This window comes from Thunnus thynnus, chromosome 1 (assembly GCF_963924715.1).
Source record: "Thunnus thynnus chromosome 1, fThuThy2.1, whole genome shotgun sequence".
Lineage (NCBI taxonomy): Eukaryota > Metazoa > Chordata > Actinopteri > Scombriformes > Scombridae > Thunnus > Thunnus thynnus.
In genome coordinates, this window is record NC_089517.1 from 23,216,445 (window position 1) to 23,228,181 (window position 11,737).

Sequence of the window (11,737 nt, forward strand, 5' to 3'; positions counted from 1 at the left end):
AAAATGAAGTCGGTATTACCATTTTATTTCTAAGTCTCTGTCTCTCTGCCTCCATCTCTCTCTCACTCATATCTCTCTACTCTCTATTCAGTTCTAGCCCCCTTTATTCCTCTATTTCTTCTCTCTTTCAGTCTCTCCTCCCTCACTCTTTTGTCACTCCTTCTCCAATCACTGTGAAATTGCAAGGCGGCTGGTTGGGAACTTTTCTGACAGAGAAATTTGGCTCCGATCAGAATCACTAGTGAGCATTCCTGCATTCCTTTCCCAATTTAAATGATTTTGCAGCTTCACAGGCACACCCACCCAGACAGCCAGACATACTCATATTGACACTTTGAAAATCTCCCGTCCTCTCTTTCTCTTTTGCACACACTCACTCTTTCATTTATCTCTCTCTTTCTCTCTGTCACAAACACACACATACAAAAACACAATTCACACCTAAAGGTGGTGTAACTGGCGAGGTGCCAATAACAGGGGCCCATACAGTTACTTCACTGACTTGTTTAGCAGAGAAAACAGATGAGAGACGAACGAAGAGAGGCTGCAGCTGGAAGAAGAGACAGAGATGCGAAGGCGGATAGATGGAGTGACAGTTTAGCAAAGTGTATCATTAAAACGTGAATAATATGTTTATCCTGGTGCATATTTGGGTTGCACAATGCACTACGATGCACTGTCACACAATAATGCCTTATTTCCTCCCAAACTGCATGCAGATGAATTTTAGCTCCTTGGAAACAGCGCAGTCCCTGATGTGTGTCAACATGTGGAAGTCACACAGACAAAGGGAGCTGTCGAGTCTGCTGGCAGTTTTCATTTTTTTCTTGATGTGTGGGGGCCAGCTGTCTTACTGAGATTATTATGTGAAGGCACTATACCCGCTTTGCCTCACCTGTCTGTTCCATGCATCAGATGTTCTTCTTGACTTTTTGCGTTGAACTGCTGAGGCACAGTGAACAGGTGTCTGCACCTTTTCAGGCTAAGGGGCAGATTCAGAGGAAGAAGCTACATTGTAATCACCCTCTTCAAATTCAATTTTTACCCTGCCTCTGAAGCAATCAAGCCATCAACAGCAAGCAGCACTGCCAAGAGTCATGAGCATTCATTCACTTCTTGATTTCAACACCATGTATCATTTCAGATACCCCCAAATGTTCCTGCAGTCTTATCTCAGGTTGTTATGAACGTCTTTTGCTTTCTTACTGAATTAAAATACTAAAATATTGATCCTCACCTCACCGTCTGTAGTCTATTCATCATCTTCTGAACTTACATAAGCAATCAAATGAGTGAACAAGGTTTCTTTTAATCTTTCTTGAGCAAAAGACAGTCGCACATCTGAGTAGTAATGCCCCGTGGTGTGCTGTACAGACAAGTTTGTGTAAACAAAACAGCGAAAACAAAGCAATCTGCTGAACAAAAGGCATATTTAAAGTATAGAAGAAGTCATGGAGCAGCAACAATAACTTCATTTTATGTAAATGCCCCCTATGTTAGTCTATTGAACAAATCCTTAACCCAGCACTTTCTAATCTTTCTAATAACCACTATCATCACAACAATATTCTCAGTGCCTTACTAAATACTTGTGACAAAATGTATTCATATTGGTGTTTTCTGATCTGCTACCTGGTTATGTTTAGGCAACTTCAACTACTTGGTTGAGGTCAGGGAAAGAATGTAGTTATGTTGCTAAAAGAAACCAACATTAACTTTTTGCCAGAGAGGATACAAACAGAGGTCCCTGCTTCTGGGAGCTGTGACACTCCGGATGTTGCTTTTGAGAGACAAAAGATTGATATCTTTGAGCCATCATTTTGTTACACTACATTTATGGATAAACCACTAAATCAAACTTAATATACAGACAAATCTGCAGATTATTTTCTCCATTAATCTTTTAGTCTATAAAATGTTAAAAAATAGTTCAAATTTCTCTGAGCACAGAATGTGCTCAATTTGTCTTGTCCAGTCAACAGCCCAAAACACAAAGATGTTCAGTTTATTATCATGTATGACAAAGAAAACTAGCCAATCTTCACATTTGAGAAGATGGAACCAGAGCATATTTGGCATTTGCTTGAAAAATTACTGAAACGATGAATCGATTATCAAAATAGTCACAGATTAATTTTCTGTTGATTAACTAATCATTGCAGCTCTAATATAGACAATAATCATCACTGTGTGGTCTATAGATTATATAGCAGTATATATTATGATAAAACTTGAGCTTGCACCATGTATTTCTAATTAAAAGGGTTTCATTTTATTTATTTATTTTTTGGCTGATAAAGCCGTAGAAACTACAGCCTACACTTTGTTTAGTAAGGACAATATGTGAGGTCAAAAGCCTTCGGGTCAAATCCAGCCTTTGGTAATGTGAAGGGAGCGGTTTAAGTCCAGCAGAGAGCTATTACTGCTGTGTGAAAGTGTGTTTTAATATGCATGCATAGACATGAAAGTACAGTGGTTGTGGTTGTGACCTTACAATTAGAGGAGAGGACTCTTGCCCACAAGGTCCTGAGGATCAAATTCACCAGCAGCAGTGTAATGAGAAAGACTCAAATCTGAGACACCCCTGCTGTCACTGAATACATTATATGTGTATTTAACTATGTGCCATTTCTGCTACATGCAGATGCAGTGTGTGTGCTGTATGTTGTGATGGAGCCACAGGTTGAGGTGCCCATCATATTTTAAAGCTATTGCATTCAGGCTGACTCATGGTCAGTGTAATTCTGTATCTTTCTTACTTCCTCTCTCTAATCTTATACCTCTCTGAATCCATCCACTAACAACAAGAAATTACTTGAAAGTTGCAACATTTGAGATAAAAGCCTTCAAGTTGTCTCCCCTCTCTGATCTGCTTTTTTTTCTCCTTGTGGTATTGAATAAAATGATTCACTTTGAACTTTTCAACCTGTTGCAGTACAAATCATCTATATGTTTTCTGTGTTTTAAATGTGTAAAATCTCTTAGCTTTACTGAAATCCGCCTGTGCAGAACCAGGTCAGAAGATAGCAGTAAATGTTTTAACTTTTTGCTCTCGTCTTCTGTTCGGTTTTAAATCTGCTGAAACTTTAGAAATCCCTGCAGAGACTTAACAGTATAAAAATGTTCTCACTTTCTGAACTGTTGCCAAAACATATTTATTCTTGATTGAATGCAATCGGTAGGTGCTCCTGCTCCTTCTGTACCAAAGTATTAGTGAGCCCTTTTTCCTGTACTGCGCCACCTGCTATTTCACCATGTTCACCCTCACCAATAGAAACAAGCTCCTGAAAATCACTAACATATCTTCTAAAATAATTGGCCTCCCCACTCCCAACCTGCCAGACCTCATTGACACTGCCACCACTCGCAGAGCACTGACCATAGCGCACAATCCCTGCCACCCCCTCAACCCATACTTCACCCTCCTACCCTCTGGCCGCGGATACAGAGAACTATTCAGCAAAAAAACAAGGTTTTGGAGGAGTTTTGTGCCCTCAGCAATTAATGCTTTAAATAGCCTGGGCACACTGTGTTGTTGTGATGTTCTTGTTTGTTTATATCCTGTTTTGAGTGTTACTTGTTTTGAGTATTTGATTGTGTACAGACTGTGAAAGCAAATTTCCTCTATAAAGGACAATACAGAATGAATCCGAATCTCCTATTCATCACAGTATATTGCACAACACCAGTCCAGTTCTTGTTGGTAGTGTGCCAATAAGCTGTTTTTTAGGAACGACAATAATCAACAGACAAGAAGAAGTTGGAGTTCATAAGTTGGATTTAGCGTGAATACTAATATTAATATACAATTGCTAAAGTATGACAGAACCCCCACAGATGGTTGTCACAAAATATTAACAATTAATCTGTTCTTCTTGATGGGACTGATAACATTAATACCTCATATCTGACTGACACTGTCAAGATAAATTTCAAAGATTTTGAGAAATATTGTATGTTCCATTCTTAAAAAGAAATGTTATCAAACAGAAACCATTCAAAATGATATTGCATTATGTCTCTTTTATGTAGCCTAAATCAAACCTATCTGCTTCTAAATAATTTGATTTAATTGCTTTGTATTTCTCCTCTCAGCTCCTGAATGTGATTTTATTTCATTTGACTGTCACTGTAACACTGTTTGGTTGGTTCAACTCTCAACTCTTCCTTCAACAAATCATAGGAGCTTGATTGTGCCATTTACAGTATTTGTATTTGCGTGAGTGACAGGAGGTCCCTTTTAATCAACAGTGACCCAGTGAGCTCTGATAAACCTCCACATTCTTGTGATTTAACAGGTATTGTAACTGTGACAGTAACCGGATATACAAATACAAGTAGCCACTTGACTACTTGCAAAATACAAACTAAAACAAATAAATATTACTTTTTAAAATATATTACTTTGTAGTTTTTAATAATAATAATAATAATAATAATAATAATAATAATAATAATAATAATAATAATAATAATAAAAGTAGCTGCGATGTAGTGAACTACTTCTGCCATGTTGCTGTAGCTTAGCTTGCTACATTTCTCTGGGAGATAGCTTCATTGTAATGGAGCTTCATTTAATGTAGAGTAACTGGTAGCTTAGCTCACTACACTTTCCAAGTAGCATGCCCAACACTGTGTGTCAGCAGGATGCTGTTGCTCCTGGCAGCTGGCCCGTACACTTCCCCTGTCATGGCCAATCATTGTCAAGAGGACCGCAGCCCCTCCACACACACATACACACAAACACTTTTTTTCTCTCTCTAGTAATATAAGGGTCAGTTATTCAGTCACCCGTGCCTGTTATTCTCTTTGCTTTCATATACACACAGAGTGAAAGACATCGACAAGCTGCAATAAAATTGTACATAGCAAGTCCTTGACTATGTTCAGACATTTCAACCTTAGAACAAAGGTACACACATACTCAGTGATCCTGAACACAACTGAAACATGGTTGTGTGTGTGAATGATTGCCTACAGTAGGTGGTTCATGTGTGTGTTCCAGCACATGGTAAATAAAAAAGAGAAGCTCTGACCTTTTCAAGCTAAGGTGAAGAGCTCAAAATGTCTCATAATGCACTGAGAAATTAAAAATGGATAATTCCATAGAATTCCATGGAAGAAAAATAAATAAATAAAAGGGAAGGTTTGTGATAATAATGAGTATAAACTTATATATAGAGTATAAACTTTATATAACACTTTTCAAAAAACAAGTTTACAAAGTGCTTCACAGACATAAAAACAGGAAATACAATAGAATAACAAATTAGAATAAATTCTATGCAATCAAGAAATAGAAACATGGATAAAAGACAATGAATAAAAATCTTAATAAATAAATCAATAAAAGCATAATACAAAGAAAAACTCTAATTAAAAGCCATTTTATAAAAATGAGTTTTTAAAAGACTTTTAAAAGAGGACACTGAGGTAGCTTTTCTGATTCTCAATGGAAGGTTATTTCACAGTTGTGGAGCCCTTACAGCAAATGCCCTACCACCCTGTGTCTCAAGCCTTGCCCTGGGGGCTGAGAGCAACAGCTGGTCTGCAGATCTGAGAGTACGAGCAGGGGTGTAAGGGGTGAGAGGGTCGATAATGTAAGAAGGGGCAAGGCCACTCAGTGATTTAAAAACAAGCAATAAAATTTTAAAGTCAATTCTGAACACCACAGGTAACCAGTGCAATGAGGCGAGAACAGGGAAAATGTGCTCATATTTTCGAGTTCTTGTGAGAACCCTAGGTACAAGTTGGAGGTGGTTAATGGATTTCTGAGTCCTGCAAATAATGAGTTACAGTAATCTAGATGGCCAGAGACAAAATCATGAATGAGAGTGTAAGAGACTAATGGGGACAACAATTTTTGAAATTGGTCCAGTATTGAGCGAGAGCACTTTAGTGGCAGCCGCAAAACCAGCTGCAATGTAATCCTTTGGTGCAATTGTGCCCTGTCAATGTACGTCCACTAAAAGTGCTTGTTATTAAGTGTTTGACAACATTATGGAAATGATCCCTACAGACATCCCAACACCTCTTCCCGGCTCTCCTCTCTCCAGCTCTCACTCATGTTTCCACCATTGTCTTCCTGCAACAACTCTTGTGAGATTTCAGAGTGAGACTTCTCCTCGAGCATGACTTCTGTTTCAGGTTAGACACGGTATAATAACAAACAGAAAAAACAAAACATAAACAAAAAGGTCTATATCTGTAGAGATCCTTTCATAACATTGTCAAACACTTAAAATAATAATATGAGCCTGTCAGTGGCAAAAACAAACACTTTTGGTGGATGTACATTAACGGGGTGCTATTGCCCCATGGGATTACATTGCAACCCGTTTCACGGCTGCTGGCTCAAGCACTCTCGCTCAATACTGGACCAATTTCAAATTTTTTTGACCCCATCAGTCACTTAGACACAAAAGAATGGGAAAATATCAAAGTTTTCCTTTAAAATTGCACCTTAATTTGGAAGCTTTCCATTTCTGTTCAGCACATCTACACGCCCTTCTAATGTTCTGGACATGGTCATTAACCCACAGTGGTGATTTTGTAGAAGCAGGACAGGCTTTAGACATTTTAAAGGGAGCCACGGTCTCCAGAGTGGACTAGCAGATCAAGCTGCTGAGAAGCCTGATAGGTGTTACAGAAATTCTCAATGGTCTGTGAAGTGATGGGATGAAAGAGTCGAGGGCCTCTCAGGTTAGAGACCACAGGCACTAGAGGAACATTAAAAAGGACAGCAGTATGATCAGAATCATGCATGGTAATTATAATAGTTAAATCGAGAGTATGACCATGTTGACAAGTAAGGCCAAAGACATGCTGAATATAGTCAAAAGTATGGATAAGATCAAGGAACTCAGATGTAAGTTTGTCATTCTTGTTGTCAATGTGGATATTTAAGTCTCCTGATAGTAAAGCTTTCTCATAGTTAGTGGTGGTGATGGAAAGTAAGTGACCAAATTCTGTCAAAAAGTAACCTTTTGATTTGGGGGGGCGATATAAAAAAGACAGTAGGGTCAGAGGAAGTAAATGAGAGTAGCTCAAAAGAGATAAAATTGCCAAAAGCAATAGGTGTTCATTTTTGGCCGGCCTTATAAATGACAGCAAGTCCCCTTTCTCGTCCAGATAACCTAGGGCAATTCCAAAATGTATATCCGTGGGGACATGCCTCAATGAGAGGAACATCAGTATCTGACCAAATTTCAACCAGAAAAATAAAATCTAAATTGGGAAGAAATAAAATCATTGACAATAAAAGACTTCTTGGTGTTAGATCTGAAATTCTACAGGCAACCATTTAAAAATGAATTACTAAAACGACAGGCAGACTCAGCCTTTATAGTGATTAGGTCAGATGGAACCCTCTGGTGCCTACAAATACCAGTCCCTTTTTTGGACAGCCTTGCTGTATAATGTGCCAGAATATTCGACACCTGCAGAGAGAAATCAGAAACACAATCTTCATTCTGAAGATTACTAACTGCAGAGTTCACACATAAACAAATGGAATGAGGGGAAATAGAGGCTGGAGCTATAATAGTGGGTCCATGCCTGTTATATGCAGTAATTAAATTAGTGAAACTAATCTGACAGGGGCTCAGACCTTGAGAAGATCAAATACTACAGGACTGATCAAGTGAGGGGCTTGAAGTGAGGTGCATGTGAATGGCTAAGGAGTGGTGGAGCATGTGAGTGCTCTAAATAGTAAGATAAGTTTTCCATTAGCATGCGAGAGAATGAAATGAATGATGAAAGCCAAGTCCTAATCGCTGCAAGCCAATGACAGCTAGGTGTGTAGGCTCAGCAGGCGACTGAAGCAACCCACCCCTTGGCCAAGAGTGGGGATTGAGCCAGAAATGTAAGTGTGGCACTTCTGTGTCTCCAGAACGTTAAACAAGTGGATGAAGTCCAGCTTAAGCAGTTCCGACTGTTGAATCAGTATGTCATTTGTTCCCATATGGACTACAATTTGATCCAACCTTGGATGGTCCTGTATAATCTCTGGGATTCTGCTAGCTATTTCCTGGACCCCCACGCCAGGAAAACATTTGTATGTTTACACCACCTTCATGACATTCCGGACTATGGAGTCTCCAATGACCACAGTCATGAAGTGGGATGGTGTGGGAGCTGTGCTGGAACCTGCTGTTATGCCAAGGGATGGCAGGGGTGAGGATGGATGAGTGCAATGTGGCGCAGGATGCAGTGGAGTAACCAACACCCCAGGGTTTCTTTACGGAGCCAGAGTGACTGCCGGGGGGAAGACAGGTTTCCTTCAGTGTGCTTACCCAACTGTTTGCCCTATGGTGTCCATAAATGAGATAGACCGGAGGCCTTCCCTTTGCGGAGGAAAATCCTGTTCATCCAGGATGTTAAATTTGCTGGTCAGCTGCGGGGTAGAGCTAACCAGAGCCTTCAGTCTAGCACCTAGTTTGCTCCAGGGATCTCCAGCCTGGAAAGGAGCTGGTTCTGAGCATGGTACAGTAGAACTGTTCAATCAAATAATGTTTCAGGCTTATTTTTTGCTTTTATTGGATAGCTGATGGTAGATAAGCGGACAGGAAACAAGGGAAGAGAGAGGGGCACGACATGCAACAAAGGTCCCTAATCAGAATCAAACCAGGGACGTTGCAGTTATGTGGCATGTGCTGTAACCATTTGGCTACCAGCGCACTCAAATCAAACTATCTTTCATTGATTTTCAGCAGAATCATATATTGCTGAGATGAACTTGTGCAATATTATTGTTCTACACATTTATGACCAATTTAATTATTCCTAGCATGCTGTTATTAAAAACTAACAAAATTGGTTATTGAAGTTTTGGTCTCATGTAGGTGTGGGCAACATGATGATCTTTACAGTCAGACGATATAAATTTGTCAGCCATCATTGATTTTCTATCCCTTTAATTAGTAAATTTGTAAATGTGCAAATTTAACTTAACTAGTGCCTTTTAACATTATGCTGCTATTACTGCCATTTTCTGGTACTACTGAGTATAATGACAATAAAGATCATTAATTTTTTCGTTATTTCATGAATAAACAGAAACTCGTGAAAAAAACGTTAAAGGCCCTCTCTAGAGCCAGTGTTTGGTTTGTCCATTCTGGCCTACTGTAGAAACATGGCTGTGCAACATGGCTTCATAGAAGAGTACCCACTTCCTATGTAGATATAAAGGGCTTGTTCTAAGCTAACAAAAACACAGTGATTCTTATTTTCAGGTGATTATACACTAGTTAAAACATAATTATGAATATTTTATTCCATGTCTGCCAATAGATCCCCCTAAATCTTACATCCTGGTCCTTTAATTGAGAAAATGTTCATCGAGATATATATCAATACAATGATATTAAAATAGATATATTGTGATTGAAAAATGTTTCTACACTGCCCACCCCTAGTCTCATGTACACATACATAACAGTGTGACAGTTACAGTACTTGCTCTAAAAGTCATTTTGATTGTTTTTATCTTATTTTGTGCACATTTGTAATATTGCGATATACAGTAGGCCTATATCAATATCACAATATATTCTTGTTAATATCTTAACAATGATTTATACCATATCACACGGATATTAGATTATTATTATATTAAATCACTTATAGGTAGAATGAGTGTACCTATAAGTACTATACGTACTATAAGTACTATAAGAATTTGCTTTCTCTCAGATGTTCCCATAGTGAAAAACAATAAAATGACCAGAACATATATATTATAAGTACAATCTTACACAAATGCACCCACAACCCCAAACAATGCAGAGGGATTAAAAACTGTGGGCTGTATAAGCAATAGGTTTGTTTGTGTTTGTGTTTATGTTTTTGTCTGTGTTTCTTATGTCCTAGTTCCCAATCAAAGGCATTAGCCAGCATGTGGGGCGCTTACATAATGCTGTGGAGGTAGCTACAGTAGGTACAGAGATGGTGTGTTTCTTAATGCGTGTGATGTATTATGGTGTGTGTGTCCTGGGCTTTGTGTGTGCATGTGTGTGTAGATGCCAGGTGATCACGACAGCTGCTTTAGAGCACCAAGAGCCAAATATGCTTCATCCCCTTCATTGTCTATTCACGCAACCTCTTCCTATGCTTCCCTCACCTTTTTAATCTAGCTCTCCCTCTGTCGCTCTCTTTCTAGTCATGTCTTTCAGCATATTTTCCTCGCTGTATTGGCATACTGAATTGATAATATTTGTTGAGCTTAAAGGGGGATTTTGATAGCTGCTCTTGCAGCCACAGGTCTTAGTGTCTGCTCTACTGCTTACTCTAGTGGAGCAGGTACAAACCGAGTGTTATGGTTGTTAGACCCTGTTGCAGCTAAAATATGATATATATATTTTTGATAAAAGTGTCAGTAGAATATAGTGTTGCAGGTCCTATGTTTTGTGCATGCAATTACTACCAGCTACTGCTGTTGTGCCAAAATAACTGTATACCTCTGTAAGGTGTAATTATCTGTTGTGTTTTATTGTTCTTGTAATATTCTATTTACATTTTAATGAAAAGCAGCACAGACGTTCAGTCTGTGCTGCTTTTCGCAAGCGTTTTATTTTGTTGAGCTGTGGTATTAAACTCAATTAAACAGATTCATTGATCCAGACTTGATATGATTAGATGGGGATTTCTACTGCATACATGAAAAAAGTTGTATGAAGCCTTTGCACAAAGTTTGATAAATTGTGTCAAGTGATGTCACTTGTCGCCAGCCCCAATGACTACACGTTTGAAAATGCATAAAAATCTGGGGGTGTGGAGTTCGAAAGAATTGAGGTTCAGTCACTTCAGATAAAAAAGACTGGAGCACATTGACTGATTTGCAGCATTTTGAGGTTAACAGACTGCTGTAGCCCACTCCTCCTCTGCTTGAGGCTAGCAGCTGGAGGTTACATTAGCCACTACTAGCATAACACCCGCATCTGTACAATCGTGTACAGTTGTGTGACTGTCGTGTGGTAACCCACATTGCATTGGGAGTAATGTAGGCACCAGGTTTTGACAAGGAAGAAGAATGTCTAAAATAAAAATTAAAAAAATATATCTTTCGTTCTGCTGCATCAAGTTTTTTAAAACTGTCCATCAAGAGTCCAACAATGTTATAGGAGTATGAAGCTAAATTGATGGAATACTCATTTATAGCTTTTTCAGTGGCTGAGGAGTTGAGCAAAGCACAATGCCATGTGGACTTTGGTTGGCCAAGTAAAATGTCCCCTGTTGGCACCCATAGAGGAGGGGACATCAAGTCCACTACAGGTAATAAAGAGCCTAATTCCTAATTCTAATTACATTTTTTAATTCATTTGAAAAATAATCCCATTCAGTTCTGAATCTCTGCATAACATTTTCACTTGTACCTTACAAATAAAAATTATTAGTCAAAGGATTCAGTAAACTGATTAATGTTTTGTCTTTTTTGTGGTTTAGTGTGAGCATACACATACACATACATACAAAATATATCATTAAAAAACCAATCTGCTGGCACTAACCTCTTCCCATGTTATGTTCAAACATGCTGAATTATCAATTGTATTAATTCATAGCAAATGTAGATTAGGGGGCAACTACCATAAGGTTCACTAGTGTAAAATCTAGATAGTTTAATAATAAAGTATGTTTACACAAATGTGCAAATGTAAAGACATTGACCATGCCTCAGCACCAATAAATTGCTGTTAGTCTAATGCAGGATGGATTTACTGTTTGACAGAAAACTCAT